The sequence below is a fragment of the Apium graveolens genome, chromosome 6 (assembly GCF_009905375.1).
Source record: "Apium graveolens cultivar Ventura chromosome 6, ASM990537v1, whole genome shotgun sequence".
Classification (NCBI taxonomy): Eukaryota; Viridiplantae; Streptophyta; class Magnoliopsida; order Apiales; family Apiaceae; genus Apium; species Apium graveolens.
In genome coordinates, this window is record NC_133652.1 from 97,321,894 (window position 1) to 97,349,616 (window position 27,723).

Below are 27,723 nucleotides of genomic sequence, written 5' to 3' on the forward strand. Positions count from 1 at the left end.
CCCGAAAACTCCTTCCTAACCTAATCTGATAATTCTGAACACTTTTCATGTTTTGACTTTCTCGATCTGGGGTACGGTTTGACCTGTACGAGTCCCAGCGTGAAATTTTCGATACGCTAATCATTTTATAGATCAATAAAAAATTCGTATTCTCAAAAGGCGAGATATTATTATCTCATTTTCGTGTAAAATGTTTTATAAGAGGCTCTGTTTTTGATAATTATCCAATTCTGGTATTAAAATCGTATCGTCATTTTAGTTACTTAGCGGCTAAGTAACCTATTTTTGGATCCGATATGTAAATGTAATTATCGAATAATTAAGTAAATAAAATATGTGATGGTTCTGTCAGCTATGTGTCGTTGGGGTATTAATTATTTGTGATTGTTGGATGTGGAGATTAATTTTATAATTAATTATCGAGCTTTATGAACTGAATTCATTTTTAAAGTAATTTTATTGAATAATTATTCTTACAAATGCTAAAATTATTTCAAAAATTATTTTTATTGTTTTATAATTTTATTTATTATTTTTAAGAGTTTATAAAATTTAGAAATCAAAATTTTATTTATTAGTTATCTTTAAATAATTTTCTGACTTCGATTAATTGTAAAATCAGTATTTAAGTCCAGAATGCTTCAAAAATCATGAAAATTTTATTTTATTAACTTTTAAATATTTTAAGAATTTTAAAATTATTTCGACAATTTTCTGGCTTTTATTCGCCCGTACATTTGTTCATTAAATTATAAAATATGGATATTCTATACGATTAAAAAATAAATAAATAAAATTTTTGAAAAATTTATATTATTAACTTTTAATTGCTTTGAGAATTTTAAAATTTCTCTCGGGAATTTTCAGATTATTTTACCCGTTAAATGTTCGTTTAATCGATACACTTTGACTCGAATTCAGCTTCTCGGGAGGGCTAATCAGATAAGGATTATAATTATTAACAATTCATTACCTTCTCCTTTTATCCCCTGTGTTTGGTTTTTTTCCTTTCTCAAGATCACCGCGTGTCTGTTTCTTTCTTCTTAATCCCTCGGCTCAATTGATCTTTCTCTCTCTTGATTCTCTCATATTTCCCCTAATTCCTCCCGTTTAATCCCCTGTTCCTCCTCCTTTTCCCTCCCCTTTCGCGCCCCCGTGTCTCTGGTAAGCCGCTGCTCTGTCTTTTCTGGCGAAATCGCCGCCCACGTACCCTTTTTCTTCCTTTTTCTTATTCAGTTTATTCTTGGCACTCGTGCTTCGTGTGTGTGTGTGTTAATCCATGTGTACTGTGTTTTTCCTGGGCCTTGTCGTGCTTTACTTTTCCAGCCATGTCCTCTGCTTGTTCCTGTTGTCGCCGCCCGCACGTGTGGCGCGTGTTGGTGGCGTGATGTTCCCTGGTTGTTGCCTGTTATTCTATACGCGTGTTTGATTTAAGTTCTTTTAATTATTTTACTTAATTTCTGCAGGAAATTATTTGATTGGTTCGTGATAATAAAAAGATTTTCGTGTGGATAATTTTATAATTAATTGATAGAATTTACGTAGGATGCCCGATATAACGGGAATCCGTAAATTTTATCGCCATCAGCGATGAGCCTCGGCGAGCCGACGGTGGGCGATGATGATTTTTATGACGTTTATAAATAAAATAAAATTAATTCGTGAAATTAATTTCAAAACGAAAATTACGAATCAAAATATTAAAATGCGAATAACCAGGATAAATAATTGAAATTACATTGGTGTTTGGGAATTATGAATTGTAGTTGTGTGTGATTGGTTGTTGTTGTGTGATTGGATTGTTGTAGTGGATTGACGTCGAATTGTTTCGACGGGTAGGCCGATAAACAAAGGAGACGTTGCCCGATTTTCGGGAAATTAATTCCGAAATTATGGGAACGTAACCTATTATTATCGAAAACGTCGAATAACCATATATAGTTATGTTATATGAACTTAAGTGCGATTGAGACAAAATAATTTATAAATAATCGATTGCCATGTTTTTCAAAATGACGAATATATGTATTTTCCCAAAATAAATATAGAACCATGTTTTGAAAATGCAAACCATAATTGCTATGTGTATTTCAATAATACCTATAAATATGAGTTGGGTTATGAAATCGTATGGGTAGAATATGATAGTGATGTGATATTAAGCGAAACGATTATCTGAATTAGGGCATTTTAACCCTGTAGGTCATAGTCGGAAGACCCGAGGTTTGATGTTGGACTAAGAGTGATCTAGCGATTAGCTATCGAGATTAACGAACTTCCAATCGAAGGGCCTGAGTGTTGGGATTGTATCCAGAATGGGATAACAGTTTGACGATAAGGCCGAACGTTCAAGTCGAACCAAAGTCAACTAGTAATAGCGATTAAAGCTTATTAAGGCAAGTATTCCAGAACATTCTTTTAAATACTGCAAGTATTCTGGATTTTTCTTTTAAATACTGCAAATATTTATTCGCTCCTATTCTAAGTTCAGAATAGTTAACTGTTTTACATTTCGCTGCAATTACTCTGATTATGCACATTCCTTTCATTATTGTTCCTATAATTCGATTGCTCTCGTGAGCAAATACCCATTCTTTCGGGTTATTTGCGAACCCTGAATTGGGGTGTTTTGAATTCAAAATGATTTGACATCAAAATACTCAATGGGCTGGATAATGATGATGTTTTGAGGATTAAGTATGTCTTAATCCTGAGGACCGGGATGACTGGTGCCTCGAGATGGGCCGTAGTGCCCGGATATCCGACTAGATCTATATATTGAGATATAGATCTGCATTATATTCTGACTGATCAACAGAATATAGATGTGAACTAGTGTCTAGTCTAATTTGTTGTTGATCGCCATTAACGGCATTCTTTCTCGAGAGTTTTATGATTTCAAAATCCGGACGAAACCCTGATTCTGGAGAACAATTTGGGAATCGCTTGTCACTTTTAGATTTATAGTTAAAGGCTGGTGACAGCCAACATTTATTCGCTCACTCACTCAAATAAGTAGAATTGTATAAAATTGTTCTAAGATTTTATCCGGAAGTTTTTCCTTTGGTATTAATGCTTGAAACTCAAATTATATACTTGCTGGGCATTTTTGGCTCACTCTTGCTTTGTAAATTCTTAATTCTGCCAGAAACAGATAAGGATAAAAGTGAATAGCTTTGATTGACAGCCGAAGTTAGAAAAATCACCGCTGCGAGAGGTCGAAGATGTTAGAGGAATATGACAAGAGAATTAGTACAAAGGTATTTCCATTTATATTTTAGTTGTTGTTAGTTGTAGAAGATTAGATTCTTGATTCATACCATAACCTGTAAACGATCCGGATTCAAGGGGTTAATTGAATATTCTTTTATTTTATGTAAAGATTATTTCGTGACACCACATCTTGACCCCGGATTTGGGTTGTTACAAGTTGGCATCAGAGCTGTAGGTTATTGGTCACTGAAATAAGAATAGGTGAGAGTAAGATAGGAATAGTAGATCGTACATGATAGGAAAAACCCTAGGCATACTCAGGTTAAGTTGAGTTGAGTGCAAATTAGGGTTAGCAGATCCGATCTGGAGTTGGTACGATAGGATTGCTGAGTAATGTAAGGCGAATGTCGCAACGCTATAGGTATATTGAATTCTTAGATTCTACAGTAATGAAGGATCGACATATCGACGGAGATTTGGTATGCTACCCAATTGTTCATACGGTTTTGAGAAAAATGCCATTGATTCTTGTGACAACTTGTGAAAGGCATGCTAGGTGAATTTTGGTATGATCTAACTTAGAATTAGGTATTAGGACGAGTTCCACGTCGAAGGCAACCACTTGATAGAAGCTGATGAAGAACCAACGTTGCACGTTTCGAAGGCACCACCGTTACGAAAAGGTTCTTATCACGTATCCGGACGCTGAGCGAGGAATGATATCAACCTTTCTAGATATAGGTAAGATTAGCAAGAAGATGCGACCCTATCTACAGACAGAACATCGAATCGCATGCGTGGTTGTAAGCATAACGTCAAGGATGATGACGAGAATATGAAAGACAATGGCAGACATCAGCATTGAGTTCGAGTTAGGAATAAAATGGTGTACAACGGTAAATGAAGTTTCGTTGACTGATAAGTGCGAACAGAATCCAAGGAAAAGTAGAAAAGGTACCAAAGTGGAGAGACCCATATATGGGCATTCTTTTAATTAGACATTCCATTAGTGGATTATAAGAATAGCAATTAACTTATATAGTAAGGACGACCAAACATTAGATTTTAAAAGTTTTAAAATGAGAATTCGAAAAAGATCTTCTTAATCACTTTTAGAATTTTTTTGCATAAAATGAGTTTCACAATTTGGTTGTCAAATTACTACTTAAGTTCTTGTTATTATAAACAAAAAAAAATGACTTAAAAGGATAAGGAATCCAGACTCAGTGTTGTTAGTTCAGAGAACCAAGAAAACCTATTAGCATAAAGGAAAATTTTAAAGTTTTTCGTAAAAGACGAAGGTAAATTTGGTTTAATAATATCAATAATTGAATTAACATGTTAAAATATTATTTACCTAATTCATGAAATTATTAAAATTTAACGAGATTCGTGATTCGAATGGTCGGAGGACGATTGAAGGAAATGGAAGACTCTTCCATAAGAGTGGCGAAAAATAATAATATCCTGATCGTCAAAGTTGAGGCATTGCGTGATCAATGGTTATTTTATGCTGCGTAAATGGAATCCGAAGCAGTGGTTATGAATTTTGCAAGAACGTAATTATGATCAAATTATTGAAGCATTTAATGTGGAGGCATTTCCCGACGATATTCCAAAATCGTAAGGTGGCCGAAGCTGTGAATCTTCCATTCGAATACTTCCCAAGGGCATACATAAATAAAGCATGGACGGTGACCAACGGTGATCTACAATGTTATTCTTTTACAAATACGATAGCATATGTTCTTCTTGATTCTTGAATACGTATGAGCTTCTTCTGTTGATAAATCATATGAGCGAAAATGAAAGAAAAAAAAATTCTTGTATTCCCTTCTGAATTGTTTCTCTTCTCAAATTCTTGATTCCTGATTTAGACAACAGTGTTATGATATGACCCTTTGTCGAAATGACGAAGAGTCGGGTGGGACGCTACCTAATCATGTGTTGTATGTCATATAGTACGAAAGACTGGCCATCTTGAGTACGAACATGGTTGTCTCATTCATCACTCATTTTTCTTCCTTCAATTTTCTGATTTACAAATTCTTCCAATCAGTTATTGCATTGTTATTCCTTATTCCGTTTTTCAATCATAATTATGTTCACAAACTCTCCTCTTGCATCGAGTCTGTTCTTTGACGATTACATAAGAAATAGAATAGTCCCGTGCGACAGTTAGAATTACGTGTCAAAGGAGAATATGATTGCAAGCCGATAAATGGGGGACATTTACAAGCAAGGAAGAATGGATACACCGACAACGCGGTCATGGCAAAGACATCAAATCTAGAAGATGTTCGTGTTACGAGGATCTCGTCAGTTTAGTAGATTGCGTTAACATGATACACTTCAAATCAGAGGATTTCGACACGAAATGAATGGTTAGCGAATCGTACATTAATTACAAAATAAGGAAGTAAGGTGGTGTGCGTCAGACAAAGCAAGCAAGCGTCAGGATGAAAATCGAAGAGCAAGGGAGTTCTGAATAATTACTCAGACATGCAATTACTACATGAAACATTCTGTCGTCGTGGGGAGATATTTGTCATGAAGATTCAAGATGGAAGAAATCTTAATTGTAATCGAACTTCGAACATACTCTTCAAGAAATTGTGAAGTTCTCTAACTTGCGTAAATAAGTGATGGTGAATTCAATGCTCATACCCGGGTCAATGATGAAAGTTTGATGCGGAACCATAAGGAGAGATGAAGCAATGGTGACTCGACTGTGAAACCTTTTAAGAAATAACGATATAACGATTAAGTTTCCACCAGATTGTGACGATAGTAATGAAAACCGTGCGTGGTTATTAAAAGATAAACAAATTAGTTAATGAAATTGAGGGTGTATCGTAAAAAATAGAGGATTAATGAGAATAGTGGAAGGATGTAGTACAAATTTTAAAAATAACTGTACACAATTATTAATGATAAGAAATAAGTTAAAAATACTCGCAAAATGAAATTTTTGAGAAACAACGAGATAAATTTTAAGTTCACTAATAATATTTTGTAATTTTATGAAAGAACTGAGAAATGTATGGTTATAATAATCATTGTTCGTTTAAGACCCAATGGCAATTAAAAAGATATATGTTATGCTAGTCACATGCAGATCACAATGAGATAATTTGAATTGTGTTAAGTTGATAAATTGGTTGATGGAAGTGGATGGGTATGACTGGATGATTTGGTTGATTGATGGTGTCAGCTTGAGTCCGACTGGTAGTCAACGGTGTAGGGGAAGTGCTGCCCAAATTTTTTAGAAACTACCCTATATGTAAGGATAAAGAAGTATATTACGTTCTCGTCAATACTCCAAATGATTGCGATCTCGGTTCTTGAGAAAGTTGTTATGACCAAACCGACTTGATATAATTGGTCTTTGATTCCAATTAGCTAGTCAGCAATTGGTTTAAGTGGTCAATTAATTAAAAGAGTAAATTGATCAACTTTACCAACTAATGATCAGTTAAATGGAGATCAATTCCAATTAGATTGAGTCAAGCTCTAACATGATTTCCAGATCCGAAATCAAAGCGATAAGAAATTTAGAAAAAGGTAATGGCGTTAACATAAATTGAAAATTTAGTATAATTAGTGAGATGTTATTTCAAACAGGTACGAGGTTTTATCCAGAAGAATACGCCCTTTTCGATAAATAAGAGGAATAGAAAGTTATTGGTACATGTGAATGAGAAGAATATTTCCAAGAACTGAAGGTGTAAGACAAAACAAAGAGATGTTATCATTTGTAATGACATTCCAAGAAGGACTTGAATGTACACTTCTTTTGAATGGCGATTGAATGGAAGCTGCTATAAAATAACAGAAAGCTCGCAAATTCAAGCATATAATGTAAGATGGAGACTAATGAAGTCCGCAGATGAACTCAGGGAAAAAAAATGTTAATCAATGTAGAGAAGTCAAATACGCGATTCGTGATGAGTAAGCAAGGCTAAGAGAATAGCTATCGATAAATTTTGATAATTCTGTTAATAAAGATTTAAATATTATAAATAAAAAAAGCCTTCATTCCAGTAGGAACCCCAAAAATGATCTATCCAATAATAAACAGATTAATATTACTAAGAAAAAAGAAGAAGAGATAAATTCTTATGTTTAAAAGAGATAATGATTAATGAATGGAGAAATAATAAAGAAAAGAAAAGGAATCAAAAGGATGATAAAGAAATTTTATAAAATAATCCAACATATATGCAAGTTGGGAACGTCGGCTGTGCCAGAATTGTCAGGAGAATGAGGTGAAACGCTGATAGTTGAAGATAGGAATTCGTTCCAAAAAATGTGTGTAAACAGGAGTGATTAAACAAAGGTATTAATGGTGAACGGCTAGGGAAGGAAGTTAAAATGAATCTCATGTCGGAATTCTTTAAAAATTAAGTAAAGTCCCGGAGGTTCGAACGAATGCTTTACCAAGATTACCTCAGGGAATGAGGTAGGAATTTCTCGTCGGATTCTACACCGAGTCAATCTGGTGTCAAAAGCCCTGTATCATATAACTCAATAGCGATGAAATAATGAGTAAAGGGAAACTTCAGAAATGTGGAATGCAATAAATAATAAAATAAAGAGTGTTTTGCGCTATGCACAAAAGTGATCATGAGAAAAGAGAATGGAGGTATGAAGTTACGCATCGATTATCAGAAATTGTAAGTCTGAAGATTGAACGAACATAATGTACCAGGAGTACTAGGATAGTGCGATTGTATTTATTGATAACATCCTCGCTAATTCAAGGACTAAGGAAGACCAAGTGGAACGCCTGAAGATATGCTTGTGAAGAGTTGAAAAATAGCAACTGCAGTCTCAGCTTCAAAGATATGAATTCTGGTTATAATTGATTATGAGCTCCAGTGTGTGGTTAACTACCAAGCAGGAAAGGTCCATTTAGGAACATATGTTCAAATAGAAAGAAAAGAGTGAATACCATTAAGATTGTTGGGAAATGGTTAAAAGAATTGGAAAAGTTAGGAATTGAAGAATAGGTTTTGATCCGTCTTCTGGGTGATGCGGATACTTATTTTGTTGTTGGATATCAAAGGTGGTATTAATGTAGATGATTGATGTTGACTTCAGTATGGGACGTTGTGAGCATCAAAGTTCATATTGATATCTAATTTGATATGACAACAAAATGAGTATTAGTACTAAGAGACCGGGTTTTGAATAAAGTTCTGATTCATTCTGTTCCAAATTGATATATTTCCTTCCAGATAGTAACAGATTCTCGCTCAATGAATATACTTGACGGTGATTGAAAAGAAATTGAAGTATACCACAAAGTGGTGAGTTAAATGCAATTGTCGAGATTTTCCTTTACTTTTTAGTTTTTGAATAGCTGTAGAACATTCCGAAGCATCAGGCATCATGAGCTCAGGATATTGGGCGCAGACGAATAGAAAATGCAAGAGACCGATTAAGGATTCTCGAATACGATTGGAAACGATCATAGGTCAGGCTAACCGAACAGAAGGAGACATGAAAAGTAGAATAGAACAGTCAGTAAAAATAGAAAGTTCATGAACACGAACTATTAGAATTAGAGAGAAAAGGAGATTAGTGTGAATTAATTTAGCCCTTTGAGACAATGAGATAGATAGAACGATTGTGAATGAGTTGGTCTTGTTGTCACAGGTATAACGAATCTATAAGACATTCATGTGTTTATGACTACGAAGATTCATTTAGCTTCAAATGTATGAAGTAGAGATTGAGATAGGGGTTGCATGAGCAACTGATAGAGTTGATGACAGTAAAAGGCCGTTGAGTTGTGATTAAGGTGATGAGAACTGAGAAATTATAAGAAAGATACTTGAGAAACATCATGGTCTGTTCCTTAGCATGATTCTGAGGACATAATCCTTTTAAGGGGGGAAGGATGTAACACCTGGAAAATATTATGTAATTATTTTTATCAGTAAATAATTATTATGTGATTTTTATGTGAATTTTTGGTGAATTATTTGATAATTGATATTAATATTTGGATGTTTATTTCTGATGAAAATGTGGATATTTTAATTTTTAATTATCCAGAATTAAATATAAATAATTTTGGTATTTTTCTGGTAATTTTTGGATCATTATATGATTTTATACGAATTTATGGAATTAATAATGATTATTTCACGTAATTACTTTTTAATCAGAAATCATCCCACTTCAACCGTTTTTGCGTTTTTACAACCCGAAACTCTCCCGAAAACTCTTTCCTAACCTAATCTGATAATTCTGAACACGTTTCATGTTTTGACTTTCTCGGTCTAGGGTATGGTTTGACCTGTACGAGTCCCGGCGTGAAATTTTCGATACGCTAATCATTTTATAGATCAATAAAAAATTCGTATTCTCAAAAGGCGAGATATTATTATCTAATTTTCATGTAAAATGTTTTATAAGAGGCTCTATTTTGATAATTATCCAATTCTGGTATTAAAATCGTATCGTCATTTTAGTTACTTAGCGGCTAAGTAACCTATTTTTGGATTCGATATGTAAATGTAATTATCGAATTATTAAGTAAATAAAATATGTGATGGTTCTGTCAGCTATGTGTCGTTGGGGTATTAATTATTTATGATTGTTGGATGTGGAGATTAATTTTGTAATTAATTATCGAGCTTTATGAACTGAATTCATTTTTAAAGTAATTTTATTGAATAATTATTCTTACAAATGCTAAAATTGTTTCAAAAATTATTTTTGTTGTTTTATAATTTTATTTATTAATTTTAAGAGTTTATAAAATTTAGAAATCAAAATTTTATTTATTAGTTATCTTTAAATAATTTTCTGACTTCGATTAATTGTAAAATCAGTATTTAAGTCCAGAATGCTTCAAAAATCATGAAAATTTTATTTTATTCACTTTTAAATATTTTGAGAATTTTAAAATTATTCCGACAATTTTCTGGCATTTATTCGCCCATACATTTGTTCATTAAATTATAAAATGCGGATATTCTATACGATTCAAAAATAAATAAATAAAAATTTTGAAAAATTTATATTATTAACTTTTAATTACTTTGAGAATTTTAAAATTTCTCTCGGGAATTTTCAGATTATTTTACCCGTTAAATGTTCGTTTAATCGATACACTTTGACTCAAATTCAGCTTCTCGGGAGGGTTAATCAGATAAGGATTATAATTATTAACAATTCATTACCTTCTCCTTTTATCCCCTGTGTTTGTTTTTTTTCCTTTCTCAACATCACCGCGTGTCTGTTTCTTTCTTCTTAATCTCTCGGCTCAATTGATCTTTCTCTCTCTTGATTCTCTCCTATTTCCCCTAATTCCTCCCGTTTAATCCCCTGTTCCTCCTCCTTTTCCCTCCCCTTCCGCGCCCCCGTGTCTCTGGTAAGCCGCTGCTCTGTCTTTTCTGGCGAAATCGCCGCCCACATACCCTTTTTCTTCCTTTTTCTTATTCAGTTTATTCTTGGCACTCGTGCTTCGTGTGTGTGTGTGCTAATCCATGTGTACTGTGTTTTTCCCGGGCCCTTTTGTGCTTTACTTTTCCGGCCATGTCCTCTGCTTGTTCTTGTTATCGCCGCCCGCGCATTTGGCGCGTGTTGGTGGCGTGATGTTCCCTGGTTGTTGCCTGTTATTCTATACGCGTGTTTGATTTAAGTTCTTTTAATTATTTTACTTAATTTCTGTAGGAAATTATTTGATTGGTTCGTGATAATAAAAAGATTTTCGTGTGGATAATATTATAAATTAATCGATAGAATTTACCTAGGATGCCCGATATAACGGGAACCCATAAATTTTATCGCCGTCGGCGATGAGCCTCGGCGAGCCGACGATGGGCGATGATGATTTTTATCTGAGTCCTACATTTATAAATGAAATAAAATTAATTCGTGAAATTAATTTCGAAATGAAAATTATGAATCAAAATATTAAAATGCGAATAACCAGGATAAATAATTGAAATTACATTGGTGTTTGGGAATTATGAATTGTAGTTGTGGGTGATTGGTTGTTGTTGTGTGATTGGATTGTTGTTGTGGATTGACGTCGAATTGTTTCGACGGGTAGGCCAATAAACAAAGGAGACGCTGCCCGATTTTCGGGAAATTAATTCCGAAATTATGGGAACGTAACCTATAATTATCGTAAACGTCGAATAACCATATGTAGTTATATTATATGAACTTAAGTGCGATTGAGACAAAATAATTTATAAATAATCGATTGCCCTGTTTTTTAAAATGACGAATATATGTATTTTCCGAAAATAAATATCGAACCGAGTTTTGAAAATGCAAACCATAATTGCTATGTGTATTTCAATAATACCTATAAATATGAGTTGGGTTATGAAATCGTATGGGTAGAACACGATAGTGATGTGATATTAAGCGAAACGATTATCTGAATTAGGGTATTTTAACCTTGTAGGTCCTAGTCGGAAGACCCGAGGTTTGACATTTGACTAAGAGTGATCTAGCGATTAGCCGTCGAGATTAACGAAGTTCCAATCGAAGGGCCTGAGTGTTGGGATTGTATACAGAATGGGATAATAGTTTGACGATAAGGTCGAACGTTCAAGTCGAACCAAAGTCAACTAGTAATAGCTATTAAAGCTTATTAAGGCAAGTATTCCAGAACATTCTTTTAAATACTGCAAGTATTCTGGATTTTTCTTTTAAATACTGTAAATATTTATTCGCTCCTATTCTAAGTTCAGAATAGTTAACTGTTTTACATTTCGCTGCAATTACTCTGATTATGCACGTTCCTTTCATTATTGTTCCTATAATTTGATTGCTCTCGTGAGAAAATACCCATTCTTTCGGGTTATTTGTGAACCCTGAATTGGGATATTTTGAATTCAAAATGATTTGACATCAAAATACTCCATGGGCTAGATAATGATGATGTTTTGAGGATTAAGTGTGTCTTAATCTTGAGGACCGGGATGACTGGTGCCTCGAGATGGGCCGTAGTGCCTGGATATCCGACTAGATCTATATATTGAGATATAGATCTGCATTATATTCTGACTGATCAGCAGAATATAGATGCAAACTAGTGTCCAGTCTAGTTTGTTGTTGATCGCCATTAACGGCATTCTTTCTCGAGAGTTTTATGATTTCAAAAACCGGACAAAACCCTGATTCTGGAGAAGAATTTGGGAATTGCTTGTCACTTTTAGATTTATAGTTAAAGGCTGGTGACAGCCAACATTTATTCGCTCACTCACTCAAATAAATAGAATTGTATAAAATTGTTTTAAGATTTTATCCAGAAGTTTTTCTTTTGGTATTAATGCTTGAAACTCAAATTATATACTTGCTGGGCATTTTTGGCTCACTCTTGCTTTGTAAATTCTTATTTCTGCCAGATCAGATAAGGATAAAAGTGAATACCTTTGATTGACAGCCGAAGTTAGAAAAATCACCGCTGCGAGAGGTCGAAGATGTTAGAGGAATATGACAAGAGAATTAGTACAAAGGTATTTCCATTTGTATTTTAGTTGTTGTAAGTTGTAGAAGATTAGATTCTTGTTTCATACCATAACCTGTAAACGATCCGGATTCAAGGGGTTAATTGAATATTCTTTTATTTTATGTAAAGATTGTTTCGTGACACCAAATCTTGACCCCGGATTTGGGTTGTTACAATTTTGCAAGTTGTAAGTTGTAATTTCTCTAACTCTCTTCTTCTCCAAAGCGAATACTTTCTCTCTGCAACTGAACTTAATCATAGCAATGGCCCCCGTAGTCAAAATTATGTCCTCAACTGGTTTTGTCTATGAAAAGAACAACTTCATAGCTTTGGTAACCAAGGAGATTCCGACATCTGAAGATTATCACAAGATAATGGACTCCATACTGAACTGCAAATTGAATTATGCCATGCTTGGACTACAACTGTGTTAAATTCAAAGGACAAGACTATTACCTTTACTCTCAAAGGTAATGAACACTGTGTTAACTTTGATGCAATAGAAAATAACATAATTGCTCCACACACAGACACTGATGTGAGTAACATGCTAGTCTCTATGGGTTATGCTCTAACTGCCACTAAGTTTGGTGAAGTTAGAAGATTAGGCTTTAGAAAAGAATGGAGTTTCTTGTGTGATTCTTTTATCAAAGTATTTTCTGGTAAAGTCGGTAATTTTGACATTGTATCCTACTCACTAGTTAACATGCTTTATACGCTCCTTAGTGATAAGTGTTTCAATTCCAGCATATCTGTCATGTATGAGATAGGAAGTAAGCTAGGGGATATTAAAAAGAGGTCTAAGAATATCTATTATGCTAGATTTCTCATAATGCTAGCTAATTTTGTTTCTGAGAATCTCTTAATTGAGAACCCAACAAACAAGTTAGCTTGTTGGGTCCAAGAGAGAAGAGTTATTGTTGATCTTAACAGGTCCAATCATCACAAAGATATTCCACTTGTATACATGCCCATCATGGAACAGCCTCAGGTAAGTGAGGTAAACACTTCTGTCTCCACCACTTCTCAACCTATATCTTAATGGCGTCTGTGAATGTGACGAAACAGATGCCTACCCAAACCACTAAACCAAAAATTTCTAAATCAAAATCAAGGAAAGCCCCTCTGGTTTCTCTCAAAAGAAACCAGTTACAAAATCTACCAAACACGAAGAGGGGAGTGTGAATGAGAGTGAGTTAGGTGAAAGACATGGTGAACATCAAAGAAGCCCTAAGAATAAGGTTGGAGAGGTGAGTATTTCCCAGCCTAGCCACACTACAGTTTCCCAACAAACTGCAGTGCTTAAAGAGGATATAACCTCATTGCTAGTTGCATCCGCTCAAAAGGATGTAACTATTGAATAAATCTCTCAACCAAGAGCATAGGCCAAGAGGGTAAGGGACAAAATCTCACCCCAAACTTATGCCAGGAAGTAGAGATCTAAACAAACTGGGGATATACAGGGTGCACACACAGTGCCTACTATAGTCAAAGACTCAGTACATGCACCATCATAAAGTCAGCTTGATGTGGAGTCACAACCAAACTCTTTAATCATAGAAGCACCTAATACACCAAATTCACCCACACACTCACTGGATGTAGATATGATTCATACATCAGTTCCAAATTCTCCATCTTTAACTCTCATGGAAAAGCCAAAAATCCAAGCAAGTGAGCATCATCTTTTAGATGATTTGTTGGCTCACTTGCCATTTCTTTTCGAGTCTACTGAAATGTATGTGCAAAATCTTAAATCAATCCCCATGAATTCAACAGTAGTCTCTACTCCAAACTCATTCATTTCTTCTATCTCGACGGATATTGCTCATCCGTTGACAAGTGATTGTCCTTCGACGGATGTGCTTAACAGCAGTCATCCGTTGACACTTAAAACTACTACTTCGACGGATGTTACTGATCCGTTGACAGTCATTGCACCACCTCAAATCTCAACTATTGTCACAAGTGTAGATGACTTAGTAGTAGTACAATCACTCTTAGAACCGAGGGAAGGGAGTGAACTGAGTGAGAGGCTGAGTTGATCTCAGGCAAAAGGAGAGGATAAGAGTGAACAAATGCAGGCTATTTCTTCCAGCCTGGAAAAAGTGAGTGAGGGGAGTTCTACCTTAGTAGGTGAGGGTGTGAGGGTGGTGAGCCAAGGGGAGCCCTTGATGCAAGAATAGAGAGAAAATGAGAGAAAAACAGGTACAGCTGAATGGGAAGAGCCCATTGTAAGTGAGTTAATGGATGTCAATGAGGCTGACAAGAGACATCTAATTCATCAAGAATATCAAGCTGTTTTAGACTATGTTTCTTTTGAAGCTGATGCATTTACTCACCTTGTGTCAGCATATCAAGTTCAAGCTGAACAGAATAGTGTGGCTACATAAAGGATGCTAAACGTGGTGTATACAACTGCTTCAATGCAAATAGCAAAGGATGCCATCACAGCCATGCCATCTACAGCTGGTGATGATGTTGATTATGGAACTGATGGTTCAGAAGAGTTCTTTGGAAATGAAGATAATGATGAAGAATAGCCAATGGACATAAGGGGAGAAGAAGGCCCTAGCTCCAGATCTAGCATGCCATCTTGGGCATTTTCCAAAGATTGTGATGAACACCATTTCAAGTCCACTCTTTTTCATATAATTCAACAGACACAGATTTCTCTTCAAGCCACCACTAATGCTAGCACCAAGAAGCTTCTACAGGCACACCTCAACTCTCTACAACTATATCAAATACAATCTCTTCAACACAATCTGGATGTCACTTCAATCAAAACAGAGATTGACCAAGTCAAGAAGGATGTTTCTGAAAGATTGGATGCTAAATCTCCAGTACAACAGTGCTTGACATCAACAGACAGTTAAGGAAGAATTCTAATCTTGCAACCAAAGTGGATTCCCTGGATACAAGACTAAAGGCAGTAGAAGCCTCTCTCACAACTATTCATTTACATCAAGCACAACAAACTCGGTTGCTTCAAAAGCTGGTGGTCGCACAGACTTCTACCTCCACTCAACTTGATGATAACAAAAAGGGGAAGAAAGATTCAATTATCCCAGTTAGTCAAGGAGAGCAAATCAGTGAGGGGGAGCATGTGATAAATGTTCAAATCAGTCAAGTAATAGTTCTAGAAATTACTTTATCAAAGCCACCAGTATTGGACAACATTGATCTGATCCAAATAGAAGCTGCTAAGCTGGATTCAAAGTCAAATCTCAAGAAGCTTGATGTTGCAGCTGGTGAGAAGGAATTGGATGACAAGTGGAGGAAAATAGATGAAGAAATTCAGAAGAAATTTGGTCAGATACAGAAACCAGACAAGATCTTTCATCACTACTAACAAGTCAAGAAAATCTCTGTGAATGAAATGAGTCTAGGTATCTTGGAAAAGGGCCAATCTTCATGCATAAAGTCCCCAAAGGCCAATCTGGTGTTGAAGCCTAAGAAAAACTATCCAAAGTCATCAGACAAAAATCCTGTGGATCTTATGTTTGAGACTCTAAGGCTAGATGAAAAGAAGCTGTTAGCAAGGTCCATTGCATTCTTTTAAGATCCAACTGATTCAGTGCTGAAAAGAAGAATTGCCAAGATCTACAGGAATGGTAAAGAAATCTGTGTGGTGGCTGGACACCCTCAGTTTGCAGAAGCCAAGAAGGAAGAAAAAGAAAGAATCAATCAAGAAAAGAAGCAGGCTGCTTTAGATGCTAAAAAGCTCAAACAAAAGAAGAAGCAAGCTGCTATCTTGGCCAAACTTCAAGTTGTAAAGACTGCAACTGAGATCACTGAGAAACCACCTGTGATAACTGAAGCTCAGGATCAGAAAGTGCAAAATGAACCTCAACAAAAAAGGAAATTCAGATACAATCTATTTTCCAAAAAAAAAATTGGACTTTAGTGATGAGGAAATGGAAGACTACATTCCCAAACAGTCTACAACTTCTACTCAGTCATCCAAGCCCTCAGTGGTACATGAGGAATTTAAGGTGGATCCAACAAAGAATTTTTATGGTGAGCCTATAGTTCCCAAGGATGAGCAAATAGAATGGGAAAGTATGCCAATTCCTGAACTAAATTTACCTATCTTCAACAAGCCAAAGAAAACAAAGTCAAAAGCAATCAAGAAGGACAAGCCTGTGAATCTCGGAACCAAAACCTTAGCCAAATCTCAACCAACTGTCAACAAGGGAGATCTACTATAAATCTGTGACATCAAAGAATTTTCAGAGATTAATCTCTACATGGATGAACTAGAAGAAGTGAGAGTAATTGATGCTCACAGGAATCTCCCTGAGAGACTGGTGTTCAAGTACAAGGGAGGGAAATAAATCACATGGCCTATTCACAGGATTCTTCAAGAAAGCTGCTCTGTACTGATAAAGATCTTCTCATCCTTCGAAAAAACTTTGTTTTTAATGTAACTACAAAGAAATTGGTCCGAAAGAAGATAAAAGATCTAAGGAGAAATAAATCCAAAGATGCACTCCCAAAAACTCTATCAATTCCCTTCACAGGAAATATAGTGTATTTGAGGCCTTATTGGCTGATGGAATTCATGGATGACAAAGGTGTTAGAAGATTCTTCAGACTTGATGACCAATTGAGTATCTCTAGCAATGAGACTCTATTGGAAATGTAAGAAAAGATGGATCTATCAGATGCTGAAGAACTTGAATTCCACAGACAACTCCAAAATTAAAAAGAAAATAACAGGAAGCTTGGGAGAAATCCAGACAATCAAGGAAATAGAAATCATCTGCTTAGACTAGAGGAGCACCTTGACAATGATTGTGAGAACTCTTTGTACACTTTACTTTGTTCAATTTTCAATAAATAAGTAGCACTTATCAGTTTTATCTACTATATTTCAATCTGTACATTTAGGGTGTTTTGTTATCATCAAATTTCTCTTAATTTATGGCTACAATTCCGGTAGACATAAATTGGGGGAGATTGTTAGGAATATGTTGTGAACTTGATGATAAGTTAAGACAAAACACCTTGGTAGATTTAACTTAGTGGATTGTAGCTTTCAACGGATGATCATTTCAACATCCGTTGAAAGGGTAACTTATGTACAATAAGTCAGTAGCACATTTCGGCATACTTAAACTGCTTAGTGAACTAGATCTTTGAGAAAAGTTCAAGTCATGTTGACTACTAGATTGATATGCAAGATAGGTTGGTGAATTGTAAATATATGATGCCTTGTAATCTTGTGTAAATGAAATGGAGTTAACTATCAAGAAAAGAGTCTCAACGGATAAGTTACAAAGCTTTAACAGATGATTAGTCAAGCTTCAACGGATGCTCTGATAAAGTTTCAATGGATGATCAACCAAAGTATCAACGGATGATCAACTACAACTTTAATGAATGATTCAATGAGTCTCAACGGATGTTCAAATTCAAAAGAGCAGTTGACAGTGACTTGACAATTGCATGCGTTGATTGTATGCAAATGGAATGTGGCAGCCTAATTACAGGTTTTAGAGAACAAGCATTACCATTTTCATGCAACTAAGAAGATATTCAAAGATGCTGGAATAGAGTAATGAAGTAGCATGAAGTTAGACTAGATATAGTTTGTCTTATCGTTTTGTCTTATTGTCATGTAACTTGGTGGTATATAAATCATGTGTAGCAAGTAGAACAAATAACAGAGTTAAGCACAATTTTTCAGAGAGATAGATAAAGCTGTATCTGTTAAGAATTTCTCTGTAAATTTGCAAGTTCTCTTGTAAGCAACTGTGTGCTATTCAAGCATCACAGAGTTCTCTACTTTATATATACATCTTTGGTGGATAAGTTCAAATCCACCAGAAAGTTTTAAAGCCTTGTGTTTTATTGCTTTGCGTTTCATTTCTAGTTTACTTTTATTTCGCACTTCTTGCATTATCAAACACTGTTATATATTCAGTAAGAACAATTTTAAAATCAGAAAAAGAAGCCAGAATCACATTCAACCCCCCCTTCTGTAATTCTTGTTGTATTGTTTAGGAATAAGAATATATGTAATAAATAACTATAAGGGGTTTTCCACAACACAACAAGAAGCTTGACAAATAAGGATGAGTAGGGAATCAGTTGAAGAGCTGTGACAAAGGTGGAATATTTTCTTAGGGAAGCGGCCAATCAAAACTTATAGTGCATGGGGAAAGAGTTGGGATGGATCTGATGCTGAGAAGGAAGATCATGAATATCTTGCTTTCATAGCAATATCTGAAGATGATCCAACTCACATATCTCAGGTTTCAATTTCTTGAACCCTACAATATTTTACTCTTAATATTCAATGCATGATAAGATCTTAGTGTTTATATGTTTAACACTCGCACAAGCATGATAGCATCACACATAGATAATGCTGAACTAGTTCACTAGAATATTTTTCTGGTAACCAGGATTGATGTTTAACTTGTGCATGTTACTCCAGATGATATTAAATATGTGTTTGAATATTTGTTAAACATGAATTATTACTTTAGTGAGATATATATTTTCCAGCACTTAAGACCTTTGTTTATGCTTATTTCCTGTATCCTATTACAATGTGATTTATTCATTTAATCTAAATTATTTGTTAAGATGTATTGGTTTATAATTGGATTGAGATAGCTAGATGAGATTCATCAACATGATTGGAATATATAGAATTAGTGATTTATTTGTTAATTCTTCTTGTTCCATATCATGCCTGTCTTGCTTAATTCTCATGTGTGATATTTATGAATGAATGCCATGTACTCTTATTTCAATGCTTGCTTATTTTTATGCCATGAATGCATCTCTTAGTACTTGCATTAATTATAGAAAAGCATGTTTAGGATTTCAATAGGGCAAAGACTGCTAGTCTTCCTTATGTAAGGTTGGAACCATTTTTCCCCTAGCTCAGAGATAAATTTGTTAAGGGTATTAAAATGGAGAAAATGGTCAGTCAAAGATAATAATTAGCATGATAAGGTTGCAGTTGTTGTTATCTTTGTTTATAGTAAGATCTCTAATCCATCTGGACCCAAACTGATAAGTTGGGTACCAAGAAATGTTAATCCATTTGTGAGTGCAGGACATAACATGTTAATTGACTCATATGTATTATTGGTATTTGATATTTGGTATTTGATACTCAAGGCATATGATCAAATAAAGAGCCTCACAATCAATTATGATTGACAAAAGCTATTCCGTCAATAATCTTAGGAGATGACAATAAAGGTTTTCATTACGGGATAAAACTTAGCAGAAAAAGGAATGTCATCATGGACTCAACAATTGGTATCACTTATAACAATAACTAATCATTGGTGTCACTGATAACAATTGAAGCATCTTTCTTGCTGAAGAATCAAGGCACAAATCCTCTTATCAGACGGTTCTGCATCAAAGGACAAAATGTCAATTCAATGAAGGATTAATGTCTCATCTGAAGCAGGAAGGTTGAGAAGCTTGCTCTTGTTAAGAGTAAGGAAATGATATGCTCGTGGCTACACTGGAATCTCGGGAAAGGTGAAGTCAATGGTTTCTGCTATAAAACTTCATTTGAAAAAAGTTTAGCTATGGAATTAGAAGCTCTCACCCTTGAACATCAACACAAGGAACTCTTTTGTGAAAAGGGGTTAGTGAAAGGACTGCCTCATCTGAAATTCAGAAGATGATAAATGTGAGGCATGTTAAAAAGAGGAGTCAAAGACAACATCACATCAAAGTAAAGATATACCTTAGTGATGGTGGTTGACTACTCCTATTAAACAAAGTTGTTGTTCGTGCATTCTCAAAACAGGACATCATAAATGGTGATTGATTGTATCAGAAGATCAAGTTGGAAGCAACTGTAAAAGAAATAATCTTGTGGTCAAATAATGGGACTGAATTCAAGAAGCAGTTTTGATTAATATCTGTAACATCAAGAATATTCTGAAACATATTCAGCACTGGAAGCTCCGTGTCATGATCGAGTGGTACAAGGGAAGAACAATAACTTGATTAAAGCAACAAGGACAATGTCAAGCTAATCAAGACTTTCTAAATACCAAAGGGCTGAAGCAGTCAACACAGTTTGTAAAAAGTAAGATCAAGCCTCGATCATGATGTATACATGAAGACCACTAATGAGTTAATGGCCAATAGAAGCAAACACTGGATAACCTGAAAGATTTTGGAGACAATGTTCTACAGAAATAAATAATGAAATGTTTTCAGTTGTTTGAAGATCTTTGAATTTGCAGCTAAGACTAGTTATGATATTTTCAATGGCTACTCAATGGAGTGTACAATCTACAGGGAATTTGTAATATCCCATATTTTCAGATATTATTATTATTTAAAAATTTTATGTGATTTTTAGGTAAATTTTAGTGAATTGTCTGATAATTGGAGTTTATGTGTTTGATGTTATATATGATATTCTTTGAGTATACTAATTTTTATATGTCCAGAATAAAATATAGATAATTGTGATATTTTTCTTGTAAATTTTGGACTGTTATATGAATTTATAATGATTTATTGATTTATTAATTATTTTCTGAGTAATTACAAAACTATTTAATAAAATCGGGAATCGTCCAACCTCAACCGTTTTTGCGTTTTTACAATCCGAAACTCTTTCGAAAACTCCTTTCTAACCGAATCTGGTAATTCCAGACATTTTTCATGTTTTAACTTTTTCAATCCGGATTACGGTTTGACCTGTCCGCGTCCTAGCGCAAAATTTTCGACATGATAATCGTTTTGATAAAACAACAAAACCCGTATTCTCGAAAGGCGGGATATTATTACATTATTTTCGTATAAAGTGTTTTATAAGAAGCCCGGTTTTGACAATTGTCCAAATCTAGTATTAAATTGTAGCATTTTTTATAGTTACTTAGCGGCTAAGTAATCTATTTTCGGATCCGATATGATCCAATGGGATACTCGTTACGTGTATAAGATGCATTTATATAAATTGATCTGTAATTTGGACGTGTGCTTATTTGTGTCTTTATCGAGTTACTCGTTTTATCTCGTTTTATGTGTTGAATGTATTTTACGTGTTTTCGGGATATTCTGTTAATTTAGGAAGCAATTCTATTTTTCAAAATTTAACGGACCAGGACCCTAGCGGGACGTCAAAGGCCGCAAAAATTCACGTTTTTATTTTTATAGAATCTTACGTATTTCAAATACCCGTTATTTTTATATTTTTGAATTATTCGTAATTTTTGAGGAATTTTGATATAAATTTTATGTTTTATTACTTTTAAAATTATACCCCGTAATTATCATTTTGGGGCCTAATTATTTTAATTAAGGGATAAAAACACCCTTAATTTATTTTGGGGTATTTATTTTCAAAAAGTATAAATAGCCTCATTAATTATTTTATTTCATTTCATTTTTATTAAAAAACAAAAATCCAAGAACATATACTTTAGGGGTGTAATTCTCTGCACAAACTTGAATTACAGGTTTTGATCGATTTAAGGAACCAAATCAGACGCTCTGGTTGTCAAAACCATCCTCTCGACGAGAGCTTTCTATTGGTATCAATTTCAGAATCTGAGGTGAGGTATATCGCAAAATCGAATATTTGGTGTTCTTGTTCTTAAGAATTCATTTTTCATTCTTGAATAAGTGTTTGATGTTTGTGTTGATTGTTTAATGTTCCTGAGGTTGCAAAGGTCGATTCAGTGTATTAAATGTTAATTTTTCTTCCAATTTAGTAGAATTCGAAGTTCTTAGTTTATTGAAATTTTCAAGTCGAATTCTTGAAGTTATGCTTGATTCTGGGTTAATTTAAAGTTTAGGGATAGATTCCAATTGATTCAAGCTTTAATTTGAGACTAGAATCACTGAGTTTGGTTAAGGATTGTGTGAATTCACGATTTTCCGTTAAGGTCGCCGGATAATTGTTGGAGTTGATCGGTTTTTGAACGGAATTTTGATTCCGGGATTGTTGGACCTTGTTGGGATTATTGGAAGCTAGAAGACGGAGTTTAGGACGTTTTAGTGGAAATAGCAGGGTGAAACGATGGGGTTTTCAGCCGGGTTGAGGATGGCGGTTCGGCCGGTCGTCGGCCAGATTATGGAGATACCCAGATTCTGGCGTCTGGACCACCATTACGGTCGTCTTCCCCAGCCAATCCCCCACGAACCCTAACCCTAACCTGTTTTTAAACCCGAGAAATGACCCGTTTTTGATTTATTTTTCCCCAAATTCCCCACCAGAATTCTGTTTCTGCTTTTATTTTTAAACATTTATTCAGAAATTCAATTTTAGTTTTTAAAAAAATCATTTATTTGATTTCCAATAATCATTTATTTATTACTTTAAATTCTAAAAATTATTTCTTAATTATTTTAAATTTCTAAAATTATTTTCTTTTATAATTTTAAAAAATCTAATTTGATTTAATTTTATAATTTATTTTAGTTAATTATTTATGAATTTAATTAATTGATTAATTCATTTAATCAAATAATTTTATTTATAAATAGTTAAATAAATGTAAATTATTTATAATTAATTCAAATAATTCTTAAAAATTATTTTTAAGCTTTTAAAAACTATATTTTAGTATTTAAAAATCAATTAATATTATAATTAATTGATTTAATTCTAGTTATTTTTTAATTTATTCCTAATAAATAAACCGTTCGTCCGTATAATACGAAACGAACGCATCTAGACTCAGAAAAATATTCCGTTTCATTAAAAATACTTTCGAGACCCAAATCCCTTTGTTTCAAAAAATCGCCTGTTTTACGAATCATTCTGAGACAATTATTGATCGATAATCATATTTTTGACCCGATTTCAGTTTTAAACGTATCGAGTCGAACCTTTTAAGAAACCGAGTCATATGTGATATGAATTATGTGATAGTGAGTTATGTGTTTACATTCTATGTGAATTACGTGCGTACATAAGTCAAGAGTCTTGTGTTTGACTGCCTTCTTTATGTGTAGACGATAGGATTTTGGACGCACAGTTCGTCGAGTAATTATCGTTTAGACGATTAAAATTGTATATTTTAATTATAGATGTGGATCATTCGTGTTGATCAGGACAATGCGTTGGATAAAGGGTGCGATGGAATGGTATTGGATATCTGGCTTCTAGCAATCGCGGGAGTAGCATATCAATAAAGTGTTGCAAATAAAGACGGTGATGTCTTGAGATTCTAGACTGAGTTAATTGTGTTTCTACGAGTGTGACTAACTGCTAAAAACTCAAAGGTAAGTATTCCTATCATCACTTATTGTTCAAGTGATATTTATTTTGAATCTTATTACGCAAGTATTTTTCTCTATTCCCATTTCAGAATAGATAAATGTTTTATATATCGTTGAATTTAATGTTTATATGCAAATACTCTTCTACTATTCTATGTTCAGAATAGTTAAATGTTTTTACTTATCAAATTAATGGATTTATTTTTTGATTTTAAGGAAAATGATTTGGTTTTGCGAGTATTCCTATCCAAGTGAATGGGGGAATAAAAATTTATAAGGGTATCGAGTATTATGACCCCTTTCAAAAAAATGTTTTAAAGATTGGATGGTTGCGTAAGAGGCCGTGGTAGCGGTCCAGCGTGAGCTATGTGTTATACGGGATATAACACCTTTCTAGGCGGATATGTGCCTTGGGTACCCCTTTGTTTAGTTGGATATGCTTCGGCATACCGGTGTTGCTCCGTGGCTGATCACCGGCGACAACACACCGTCGTTCGAGGATTCCAATCTAAATTATTATATTGCTTTTGATAATCATAGAATAAATGATTTATCAAGTGTTTTGGTTTTGAATAAAAGGTGAAATGCAGTTTTGATTCAGTTTCTGCTTGATGTGGATATTTAGTTTTTTGTTAAATATCAAAGGTGGTATTAGTATAGATGATTGATGTTAACTTCAGTATGGGATGTTGTGAGCATCAAAGTTTGTATTGATATCTAATTTGATATGACAACAAAATAAGTATTAATATTAAGAGTTCGGTTTTGAATAAAGTTTATGATTCACTCCATAATCATTATTTCATGTTAGTGTTGTTTACGATATTTCCGTAAACACTATTTGCGAGCTTTTTCTCGTCAAGATTCAAAGTGTTTCTGAAACATTTCGCTCGAAAATATCAAAAAGAGTTTTGAATACAGTGAAAAATAATTATTCGATTCTTTAATAAATTTTCTATTTCAGCAATTATGATTTTAAAATATTCTGCGCTATTGCAGATGTCAGTTTCATATCAAAACGACCCTATATTTGCTATAATGATCTTGCTGAGCATTTCTTTCGCTCATACTTTCCTGTTTTCAAATTTAACCTCTAGTGAGGATTAGCTTGCGCTGTTTTACCGCGTAATTCAAGGAAGCAAAGAAGAAGCTTTTGGAAGGTGGTTGGTCCAGGATTTGCGAACTAGTGTAAGTTTTGTTGTGTAAAGTTATTTATAGTATATTATATTATAGTTGTGTGTTTTATAGTAGGGCCTAGTATACTTCTTTTGGAAGTTATACTAGCGGGTTAAGTTTTGAGATTGAGAATTATTGAAAAGAGTTTCAACAGAAAGTGAAACATTTATTTGTGGAATTTGGATATCTTGTTTCTAGAACTGTAACCTTAAACAGGTTAATTTGGATTGAGGTTTTATCGTGACGACCAAATCCTCTGACCCCAGATTTGGGGGCGTTACAGAATTTATGGTTGATCAACAGAAGATGGTTGAAAGTCAAAATGCATAATTCAACAACTCCATGCTCCAAGCTGTTAAAGGTGAAATTAATGGTATTGATGATTCATATCCAAGTAATGAAATGGCAGTGTATCTACACATCTCATTACTTCAATGAGGCCAGTCACTAAAGGTAAGGATTTTCAGAAAATCCCAGCAATTGTTTAGGGGCAGCAATAGAATGATCAACTAGTTAGACACAACACCTCATTGTAAATCAAGAGGACACTACAAGAACATATCTGCGGAGATAATGGGTTTGATATTAATATTATTCCTAGAGTCTAGTTCTTAAGTGATCCAGACGGTGGAGTAATGATTAGCAGGGCTGCTGAGTATAAATGAGTATTTCTCTAGTTTTCTATCCAAGGAAGAAACTAAGAAAGTTACAGAAGCTCTGATAGATCCAAATTATTTGGGTGATTACAAAGTAAGATGAACTCAATCAGTCAGCAAGCAGATTGTAGGGAAACTGGTATCCAAACCAACTGACAATTTTGTAATTGGTACAAGGATAACCATAAGTTAAAACTGGATGACAATGGCATTGTTACGAGGGACAAGGCCAAACTGGATGCTAGGTTATTATCAAGAAGCAAAATATAACAAAAAGCACCAGGTGCCGAGACTTGAAGATATTATGACATATCAGGCACCTGATGCACATTCAAACTTGGAATTGGACTCTAGTAGATGTGTACAAGTGCACTTGTGGTTGGTGAGTCAAAGGAGGAAGTCAAAGATAAGAATTAACATGATAAGGTTGCAGCTATTGAAATCTTTGTTTATACTTTATAGTAAGATCTCTAATCCATTTTTATCCAAACTGATAAGTTGGGTACCAAGAAATGTTAATCCATTTACGAGTGCAGGATATAACATGTTAATTGACTCATATGTATTCTTTGTATTTGATACTCAAGGCATATGATCAAAGAAGGAGCCTCACAATCAAATATGATTGACAAAAGCTATTCCGTCAATAATCTTTGGAGATGATAACAAAGGTTTTCATCACAGGACAAGCTATACTGAAAAAGAAATGTCATCATGGATTCAATAATTGGTATCACTGATAACAACTAATCATTGGTGTCACTGATAACTATTGAAGCATCGTTCTTGCTGAAGAATCAAGGCACAAATCCCCTTGTCAGACAGTTCTGCATCAAAGGACAAAATGCCAATTCAATGAAGGATTAGTATTTCATCTCAAGCAGGAAGGTTGAGAAGCTTGCTCTTATTAGAGTAAGGAAAAGATATGCTCATGGCTAGAATGGAATCTCAAGAAAGGTGAAGTCAATGGTTTATACTGTAAAGCTTCATCTAATAAAATTTTAGCTATGGCATTAGAAGCTATCACCCTAGAACATCAACTCAAGGAACTCTTTTATGAAAAAGGGTTAATGGGAGGACTGTCTCATATGAAATTCAGAAGGATGAAAAATGTGAGGCATGTCAAAAAGAGGAGTCAAAGAAAACATCACATCAAAGTTAAGATATACCTCAGTGATGGTGGTTGACTACTCTTAATGAACAAAGTTGTTGTTCATGCATTCTAAAGACAAGACATCATAGATGGTGATTGATCATATCAGAAGATCAAGCTGGAAGCAACAGTAACAAGAATGATCTTGTGGTCAGATAATGGGACTGAATTTAAGAAGCAGTTATCATTAATATTTGTAACATCAAGAAGATTCTGAGATATATTCAGCACTGGGAGCTCCGTGTCATAATGGAGTGGTACAAAAAAAGAACCGGAACTTGATTAAAGCTACAAGGGAAATATCAAGCAAATCAAGACTTTCTAAATACCAAAGGGCTGATGCAGTCAACACAGGTTGTTACAAGTAAGATCAGACCTTGATTTGGATGTATACATGAAGACAACTAATGAGTTAATGGCCAACAAAAGTAAACACTGGATAACCTAAACGTGTTTGGAGAGAAAGTTCTACAGAAGCAAATAATGAAATGTTTTAGTTGTTTGAAGATCTTGGCATTTGCAGCTAAGACTTGTAAGGATATTCTTCATGGCTACTCAGTAGAGTCTAAAACCTACAGAGCGTTTGTGGTTGATCAACAAAAGATGATTGAAAATATAAATGCATAATTCAACAATTCCATGCTCCAAGCTGTTACAGGAGAAACTAATGGTGTTGATGATTCATATCCAAGCAATGTAATGACAATGTAATACACAACTCATTACTTCAATGAAGCTAGTCAGCAAGGGTAAGGATTTTCAGGAAATCCCAGCAACAGCTTAGGGGGAGCAAAAGAAGGATCAACTAGTCA